This window comes from Anoplolepis gracilipes, unplaced genomic scaffold (assembly GCF_047496725.1).
Source record: "Anoplolepis gracilipes unplaced genomic scaffold, ASM4749672v1 Contig18, whole genome shotgun sequence".
Taxonomy (NCBI): domain Eukaryota; kingdom Metazoa; phylum Arthropoda; class Insecta; order Hymenoptera; family Formicidae; genus Anoplolepis; species Anoplolepis gracilipes.
The window spans coordinates 1,130,437-1,140,000 of record NW_027328669.1 but is presented as its reverse complement, the minus strand read 5'-3'; the positions used below and the strand labels follow the sequence as shown (position 1 = coordinate 1,140,000).

At 35.8% G+C, this 9,564-nt stretch overlaps 1 pseudogene; it reads right to left on the bottom strand.

Moving 5' to 3' along the window:
* The window catches only part of LOC140675782 (uncharacterized), a 731-nt pseudogene extending 305 nt beyond the window's left edge, over positions 1–426 (bottom strand).
* Positions 427–9,564: the final 9,138 nt, after the last annotated feature.

Here is a 9,564-nt window from a genome sequence, read left to right as displayed (position 1 = left end):
TCGACGACATAATTGCTCCAAAGGTTCATTACCTTGACGTATAAGTTTTTTTATTTTCCTTAGCATATTTTCGAATGAATAAGCCGTGATATTTGACATAGAACAGTTCATATACTCTATGTCATCAGCAAGGTGAATAAGATTGTGCATATTTCCTATAAGACATTGCTTTCCATATAATTTAGGAGCAATTGCAACAAATTTTTTCAATAAAAACTTCGCGTGTTTATTTTTTGGTATAGTAAGATTGGATGATAACAATCTGTAGCCAACGTGAAGAAGTAAAAAATGTTTGTAAATGTCTTTAGGCAATACTTTTTTAAAAATGATTGGGCCGGCATATAGTAATATAAATTGAAATTTTGTGGCTTTAAATTTATTAATTTCTGATAATGATCTTGTCGTCCTTTGAAATTCACATGGTATTTGTCGTTAAAGCTGAATTAACAACTCAGATAATTGTTTTTTCGCATTATTACTTATTCTTACGGTCTTTATAGAACCACTGAACCAATACTCAAACAACTTTTGTTAATACGAATTAATGGGGAAATTCCAGTGTGATGTTCTTTATTACTTTGAGCACGAAAAGACGTATTTATTCGTGGTTCATTATTTTTAATGGGATAAATAGTACGACCATATCTTCGTTTTCCCTGTACTGTACACCGTTCACATGCAAAATAACCTCCATGGCCTATGATACATTTTAAAAAGGCACGTGCAGGTCTGTCACAAATGAACGCTTTAATTGAGAATTGAAATAATTAGTCACCTACAGTAACTCCTCTTTCTTATAATATATTAACTTCCTCGATGAATTTTTTTAAATATTTCTTCACATTGCCAGGTTTTTGATTTCCACAATAAAATGCAACTGCAACCGGTTTATACACATGTAGATCATGATATATTTGGCACAAAATAGGCCATAGTTGTTGTGAACTTGATTTAAATAAGGGTAATCCATCCACATTTACAAGCAGTTCAATGGTTTTAATTTCATGTAAATCAGGATTAAAATATTTTAAAAGATTATTATAAATTCCCAAGTAAACAAATTTACTATCACTATTTTCATCAAAAATCTCTATGGCATAATTTTTGTTTCTAGTGTTTAAAAATGTTTTCGCACTTTTAGGCAACGTTGGATAATCTTGTCTTAAAATATTTAATAATAATTCGAGACGTGCATGAGGTATTGGTGGATCAAGTAAAGCCCATTGACGAATTGCTTCTATGGTATCAAAATGTTCATCATCATTTTCCTCGTCTATCTATACTTCTATGTCATCATCGTTATCTGAATCGACTGAATCATGACTTTCTGCTAATTCTTCTTCGTTCAGTTCTTCGTATATTGATTCTTCATCATTATGTGATTCATCATTATTACTCGATTCTTCGTCACTTTTTGATTTTTCATCAATCTGCTCGAATGATTCGTCAATTTTCTCATCGTGTAAGTAGCCTTCTTCTCTTTCTTCAACATCTACACAATGCGAATGAGTTTGTGCTTCCAGTTGCTGATGGGAAAACGAACGTAACGCGCCTGCATTTTCTGCTTCGCGGAATCTTTTTACTCTTAAGCGTGTCAGCTCCCGAGTTGCCTTTGCTTAGTTATGAAACATGTCCATATAGATTATTAAAAAAAATATAGGAAACAAATCGTGATGCAAGTTTATCAAAGCTTAAATTGGCAAACGCGAAACTAAAGAGCACTCCAAAACGCGAAGATTAATAAAAAAAAGAAATTGCTATAGTTTTATATCGAGTATTTAACGCGAGCGGTTTAGATATTACTGCAGAGATCTGTTTACTAACATCACTAGAGGTCACTATTCTCTTGCCGAACAGAGTATAGAGAAAGATGATCTTGCGATGGAAAAAAATAAATAAAAAGAGCTAACCGGCTACATTTGATATTATAAACATTTGGTGATTTTTGTCAAATTTTTTTTTAATATGTTTGTGTACATTTTTGTACAGTAGGACAAATATTTGTTTTTGGTCATTGGGGTATCAGCAACTTCAATATTTTCTAATAACAAACTTTTAAATGTATACAATAATTAAGAATAATGTACATTAAGTGTACAAAGTATAAAATTGATTATGATTAACATACTTTTTATATTTTACATAGTTTTCTTAAATAATTATTGAAATACAGGAAAATTTAACCACTTAATAATAAGTATAAAAAGAAAATAATGTTCCATTATGATATGCTTTTTCTTTTTATAAATGTAAATTTAAAGTTCTGGCGATTATCATTACGAATCCAAAAGATTATAATATTCAACAATAATTCTATTAATATATAGAAATGAAAATATAGAACAAATTATGTTATAGTAAATTAAATAAAAATATTAAAATGATATATGATAAATTTCTAACATATATAATGAAAAATTATTTATAAATTATATACATATATATAAATAAGTATAAATAATGTATAATACAATTATAAAACAGAGTACAAGACATATTGAAATATTAAAATATATGGAGATTAAAGGCAGAGAAAAACGAAGGGAAGATTGGATCGGAAAGACAGGAAGAGCAGAGCGGAGTAAAGGAAGAAGAAGGAAAGTAGAAACGAAGAGGAAAGGTCAAGGAGAGAGGCAGGAATTAAGACAGACGAGGATAGAAAGGAAGGAGATGATGGAGTATATGATGGAGAGAAACGTAGACGGTGATAGATGGAGGTTATATGCGGGTATTGAGTAGGCAGAGAAAAGGGAAATCAAGTGAAGAAAAACGCAGAGAAAGGAGAGAAGGGAAGAGGTGTGACGGAGGAAGAAGAAGAAAGAAGGATGGTGGAGTGGCAAGGGGAAGAGAGAAGAGGAAGGAAGGGAGAGGAGAGAGGAGAAGAAGAGTATTCCAAAGTGAGTGGTGAAGAGGACAGAGAGAAGGGAAAGCAAGTAAGGAGAAGCGCAGAAAAAAGGAGAGAAGGGAAGAGGTAGAAAGAAAAGGGAAATGGATAAGGAGAGAGGAGTTAAACGGGCGAAGAGTGAGGTGAAGGGAATTAGGGAGTGCAGGGAGGAGGTGAGAGATGGTGAGGAGGACTGGAAGGGAACGCGAGGCACAAAGAATTAGTAAGGACGAGAGGAAAGAAGGGGTAAGGAGAGGAGAAGGCATGAAGGGAGGAGGGAAGGAAGAGAAGATGGAGAGAAAAGAAAGAGAAGAAGAGGAGAAGAAGAGAGAGAGGAGCGGAAAGATATGAGAGTTTAATGAGGGGATAAGGAAGTGAGGGGAGAGATATTGGGGATGATGAAGAGGATAATTAAGGAATTGGAAGTAGCGAGAGAGAATAAGGAGATGAAGAGGGCAAAGAGAGAGGAGGGGAGACAGAGGATAGAGAAGAAGGAAGAGATGACGGGTTATAGGGGATGAGAGAAAAGGAATGGAAAATCGGGGAGAGACGAAGAACGAAGAGGAAAACAAATAGAGCGAGGAAAAAGGAGAGAGAGGGGGAGGAGAAGCAGGAAGGTAGAAAGAGGAAGAAGGAAGGAGGAGAGGAGGAAAGAAGGGAAGAGAAAGGAAGAAGAAGAGATGGAGAAATGGAGCAGGAGAAGAAGAGAGAGAGAGGAGAGAGGGAGAGAGGAGAGAAAGGGAAAGAGAGAGAGTGGAGGACTGTAAGCGAAGGGAAAGGAGATGTATGAGACGAGAGGTTAGGATAGACAAGGGATGCATGAGGGGCAGTGGGGTAGTGACAAATAATTTTAGATTGTAAGGGGTGGAGGGTCCCTAAAAACATTGGGCAATTTGTAAGGGAATTTCGAGTTAAGGAATGGGCGGAAGAGAGAGAGAGAGAGGGGGGGAGAACGGTATATGAGAGACTTTCCTTTTTAGATGTGGGAAATGAAGGAAGAGGGGGAGGAGAAGAGAGAGAATGGGAAACGGGAAGAAAAGGGGGAGTGAGAGAGAAAGACGTGAGGAGAGACAGAGAAAGAAAGGAGAGAGAAGGATGGATCGTGAGGGAGGGAGTGGGGAACAATTTTGTAAGGTCGTATATGGCCAGGTTCGCGGAGAGGGGGATAAGGATAGGTAGCAAGAGGTAAGAAAGTAACGGGGATACAAAGAGAAGGACAAGGGTAAAATTTTGGATTTGTAATTTTGTATATTTGTAAAAAGGTATGTAAATGAGAAAGGAGGGAGATTGTAAGGGGTTGGTGGTCCCCGGGAAAGCACCATGTAAGAGTTGAAAACCCCAAGGGGATTCAAAATAAATTATCTATCTGTCTATCTGTCTATATGGAGATTAAAAATGTAAGTTAAACTTTATATATAGGGTGGGACATCTAACAATAAGTTAAGACGCATAAATGTACAGAATGCTCCATTCTGTATAATAAAAAATATAGAAAAATATATTTTTCAACATAAAACTTATTAATTATTAAAATCTATAAACATAAGTATAGATAAGTATAATATTGTACATATAATACATACCTAATATATTTTACACAAATATCATATATAATATATTATTCACTCACTTACTCACTCACTCACTCGCTCGCTCGCTCGTTCGCTCGCAAGCACGCACGCACGCACGCACACACAGACAAAAAATACATTGCATATATATGTGTATATATATATAAGGTTAATTATAAGATCCTCATTAAAACCTGATAATGCAAACCATAACAGGTATAGTGAGTGAGAATTTCTATAAAAACCCGATCAACAAGACCTTATTAAAATCGTACACTAACTTGGTACATTAAGGTCCTAATGTGGACCTAATTATTATAACCTTATAAAAGTTTTCCTTAATAAGTTGTCACTAGGACATTATAAGATGCACCCTGATTAGGATTACCCTTCACTCACTTTCAGGTCCTTGTATGATATTAGGTGAACCTAATCAAAATTTCTAGTCGGGCATATTGTCGTCATTTTAACGTCACTTTGACGTCATTTGATATTACTTTGATATTATCGTGACTTTTTGTTCTACTGGGGGCAATGTAATAGCGACATTCCATCGTTTATCTGCTTTCTGAGCCTTGAAGTTCGTTCGATCGTGTCATTCGTCCGTAAGACGTTTGATTTCGGCACAAGTATCGTTACGCCCTTCCTTCCGACCCATCCTTCTCTGGACCTGGACGTAACATATATAATTGTACAAAAATAACTGATCTCCACTATTCTGCGCGTAGTCTCTGCATCGATTGGGTGGCAAGAAATCTTAATTGGATAGAATATACCGACGAGACTATACTGAAGATTATGAAACTAGATTTAGCATTGTGGCAAACTGGACTAGTCAAAGACGATAATATTATTGTGCAGAGAAATAAAATTATTTACAATTTAAATGTGCTGCCATCTATAGGGTACATTAAATATCATTTATCTAAACAAAATAACTTTGTTTCTTTTAATTAACAAGTTTGCGACATATCACTAAATAAATGGTTTTACACGAACAGCTATCGATTTTATTAAGCATTGTATTTAATAACATTAGCGACTATGTACTACCGGTGACCAAAGAAGGTTGTAACAGAGAAAAATAAACGTGTCCCACCGGTGGCACAGGGTAACGTCGCAAACGTGTTAAAAATTTGTTTTATTATTTTTATTGTTTTATATTTTTTATTAATTTAATATGACTTTTATTGAAGATCATAAATTATAAAATCAAAAAAAAATTGACATAGAATTACAAAAATTTTAAATAATTACGTAGGGTCTGTGCATGCGCGTGTGATATGCAGTTACAATAACATTTTATAATTAGAAAATAATATGATTTTTTTAGGTATCTTTATTGGGTAGAAAGAAGTTGGTCAATTAATGAATATGAGATAATGCAATCGGATTTCAATAGGAAAGAAATATAATTTGTTTTTTGGGTAAATTTATGTTCCAGAACATATAACTCAGCGGATTTGTAGGGGAACGTGGGGTAGAACGGCACCGCGGGGTACAATGGTGCAGAGTCGATATCTTTTTACAGAGATGCTACCATGTCATGAAATATGTTGCAATTATTGCTATTAAGTGTCTCCTTCTGCGTGCTGTTATCAGTGGTCGCAATATTTTTAGTTGAAAGTTGTTATAAATTATTTAATGCACTTGTGCTCTCCGCGACTGAGTTGTAATTCTTCGATATTTACATAAGGCAAACAATGATAAAATTTTATTTTTTATTACCGTAAATACATTTATGTTTTAAAATAATCTTTTCTTATTAATTTCATACTGTGTCTATGTAAATATTGATTAATTATAATTTTTTATATGTTCAAAAGTAAATAAATACGTTTTGAGGCTTAATGAAATATTAGCCCACGAAATGTTGTACTTTTTATTTTTATACTAGAGAAAGAAAGAGAGTATACATAGATGCTGCTGTTACGTCCAGACTCGGAAAAAGAATAAGATAAGGACGGAACTTACCCTTGTCGAAACGTGTAAAATCTTAACGCTCTCGACTCGAACGAACTGTGCAAGGCCGGATCTGGTCCGGACAAGACCTCGAGGATCTCTTTTACTGGATCAGTAAGCCGTTTGTTCGGTGGTCTCTTTTCGGTAAGGGAATTTAATCTCTGTTACGCGGGACGGGAACTTGTGCGATCTGGGAGTCAGGGAATGTATTTTTGAAAGGGTTAATAAATTATTTTAATCGATTAAGATTTTAATTTTATGCATTTATTAAAATAAAATGAAAATATATATATGAGATTTAAAAATTTATCAACATTATAATTAGATTAACTTAGCTTATTAATGGGTCGAGTGTGTGTGTGTAGTGAATGTGTGGAGGTTCGCGGGTGTTACATAAATTCGGAAAGACGTCAGTCAGATAAAATTGGAAGTAGAGAAAAAAAAAAGGACTTGTTACCTGACTGGTATTTATACAATAATACTTAAAATTTTAAGGGAAAGGGGAGGGAAGGAATTATAATTCCTCAAAAGTAATCGTGGGAGGGAGGAAATTTCTTCCAAAGAGCCTCTATTGGAACGGCAAGGGGATATCTATGACCAGGGAGAAACCACGGGATAACAGATCCCGCAGGGTTGTATGTAAGAACGGAATACAGTGTTTCTAAATCGACAGGGCCAGGCCCGATTGTATACGAGCCATCTGGAAAGGGATATCGGATCCCTGGAAGATTGTTGATTAAATATTGGAGAGGATCCAGAGGGGGGGCCGAGGAGGTTCTTGGTACTTGGAATTATTGGGTTGTTCCCTTTCGGTGGAACTTGCGTTTTCTTTCTCGAGGTCGGCAATCTCACGAAGGGTCTCCCAAATTTTATCTGATTCTTCTTGAGAATCAGGTAAATTATGGGCGGAAGATGGGGGGTAAATCGCCCAAGACGATGGTGGAAGCTGCTGAGGGTAGACGTGGAGCGGGTTCAGAGGTAGAGGGAGTTTCGTTGGAAGGGCCCGGTAAATCGAGAGGAGATGGGGAGGGTTGCTCGTGAGAGGACGATGCTATGGGGTGTGAAGGGGGAGGGGGATCGATGGTGGTACGAGGAGATGGGTCAGATGAGCGGAATGGTTCCGGCTCTCTTGAAGGAGGAAGAGGAGGAGGAATGTTTATTGAAATAGGAGGGGAGGTATCAGTTTTTGTTTGCGGTTTTGTTTGTTTAGCTATAAGTAAATTAAATAACTCTACATTAATCTTTGAAAAGTCTACAATGAAATTCTTATCCACTAAAGCCCTAGCCGCGACTCTGACTGTGCGATGGTTACGGCGCCGTTTGTTTACTCTGGCGCCCGACTTAATTCTCTTGAGGGTGGCAGGATCCACTATAAACCCCCGCGAGGAAATGTTAATATTTTATTTTCTTTGGGGGAAACAGTTCTTGGTTAATTTATTTGTTAAATTACAAAAATTAATAAGAATAACGAGACAAACCGAGAACAAAATAATATAGGATACTGTCAATAATAAGTGCAATAGTATTAGAAATAAAAAAAATTGACACTAATATTAAAATAATAGACCTTAAATTGGTTGTAGTAACAGTACGACTGTATAAATTAACAAGGTTTTATTATCAGTATTAGGATGAACGAGGAAGGGGTATAAGTTCCTTTAACTATATTTAGTAACCTAAGTGTGAATCTCGGCATACATAAATACAGGTACGAAGAGAAAAATAGAAGGATTACTTTTAAATGAATTTAGTAACCTGACGTGTGAATGTCGGTGTACATAAATACAGAGGTAAAAAGAGAAATAAAAAGATTACCTTTGACTGTATTTAGTAACCTGACATGTGAATGTTGGTGTACGTAAATACAGGGGTAAAAAGAAAAATAAAGGATTACCTCTAACTGTATTCAGTAACGTGATGTGTGAATGTCGGTGTACATAAATACAGAGGTAAAAAGAGAGATAAAATGTTACCTTTAACTGTATTTAGTAACCTGACGTGTGAATGTCGGTATATATAAATACAGTGGTAAAGAGAAAAATAAAAATGAGAGTAAAAGAGGGGAGGACGAGGGGCAAACAAAAATTGAAATATTAATACTTAAATTATTTGCTGATAGACCAAGAACTGTTTCAATGATTTTAAGTTTGAGAGGGGTAGCAATCATATAAAATTATTTGTTAGAGACTCACTACTTCTTGAGTGCGTTGGTCGGTTTTAAGAGCTGTAGAGGACCTCAGCAGCGGATTTCGTGGGATCGGTTCGAATTTTACAGGGGCCCTGGTTAGCGGTTGAAGCCTTCGTGTTGGATGGCACAACCACTTACAATGTTTGACACTCTTTGTTGTTAAACTTTTAATTCGGATTCAACCATTTCACGAAAAGTCTGTTAAATATAAGTTGAAAGACACGTTGCGGAATCGAAAATATTAATACTCGAAGGTGTTAATACTCGAGTAATTAATAGCTGAGATGGAGTATCAATTCCGCGTCTCGAAACCGAGGTCAAAGAAAATAGTTCGTACCGGACGAGAGATAGAACAGTAGTCTGATCGCGCATTTCTTCGCATTAAATACTAGAATTCGTACCTCCTCTCCATTGGATAATTGGAAGAATTAGAATTTTAATTAACGCCCCATGTGCCTAGGGGGTGTTTCATTCGATTTCGAGTCTCAGAAATTTCTTCTCTATTGGTTCAAGAGATTTTTTCGTTTGGCTAATGAGGAGAGGTACCGTCAGAGTCGCTTATCGCTATTTAAAAATTTATTATAAACAGCTGTCACTTTAGGTGGTCCGTCAGGTGAGCTCTCTTATCGAATACTTCTTAAATTTTCGTCGCCGTTTCAAATTTATGATTGCAGTTCTAAACAACTGTTTCGAGTTACGGTGACTCTGTTTTATTTAAAATTCTTTTGGAGTTTAGAGAGCCGTTCAAGTGTTTATACTTTATTTGATTTCTAAGACTTCTTTGGTTGTCTTATTTAGAGTTGGTCTCGCCTGGTTTGTTAAAAATTTTGTTATTCGCGTAACGTAATATTCGTGGAGTGTGACTAAAATGACAGCTCGGTTTGATATTTTGCCGTAGAGCGTTCTTAGAATCATTATCTCTAAATGTTTATGCATTCCTCTCGAAAAGAAAGAATCGT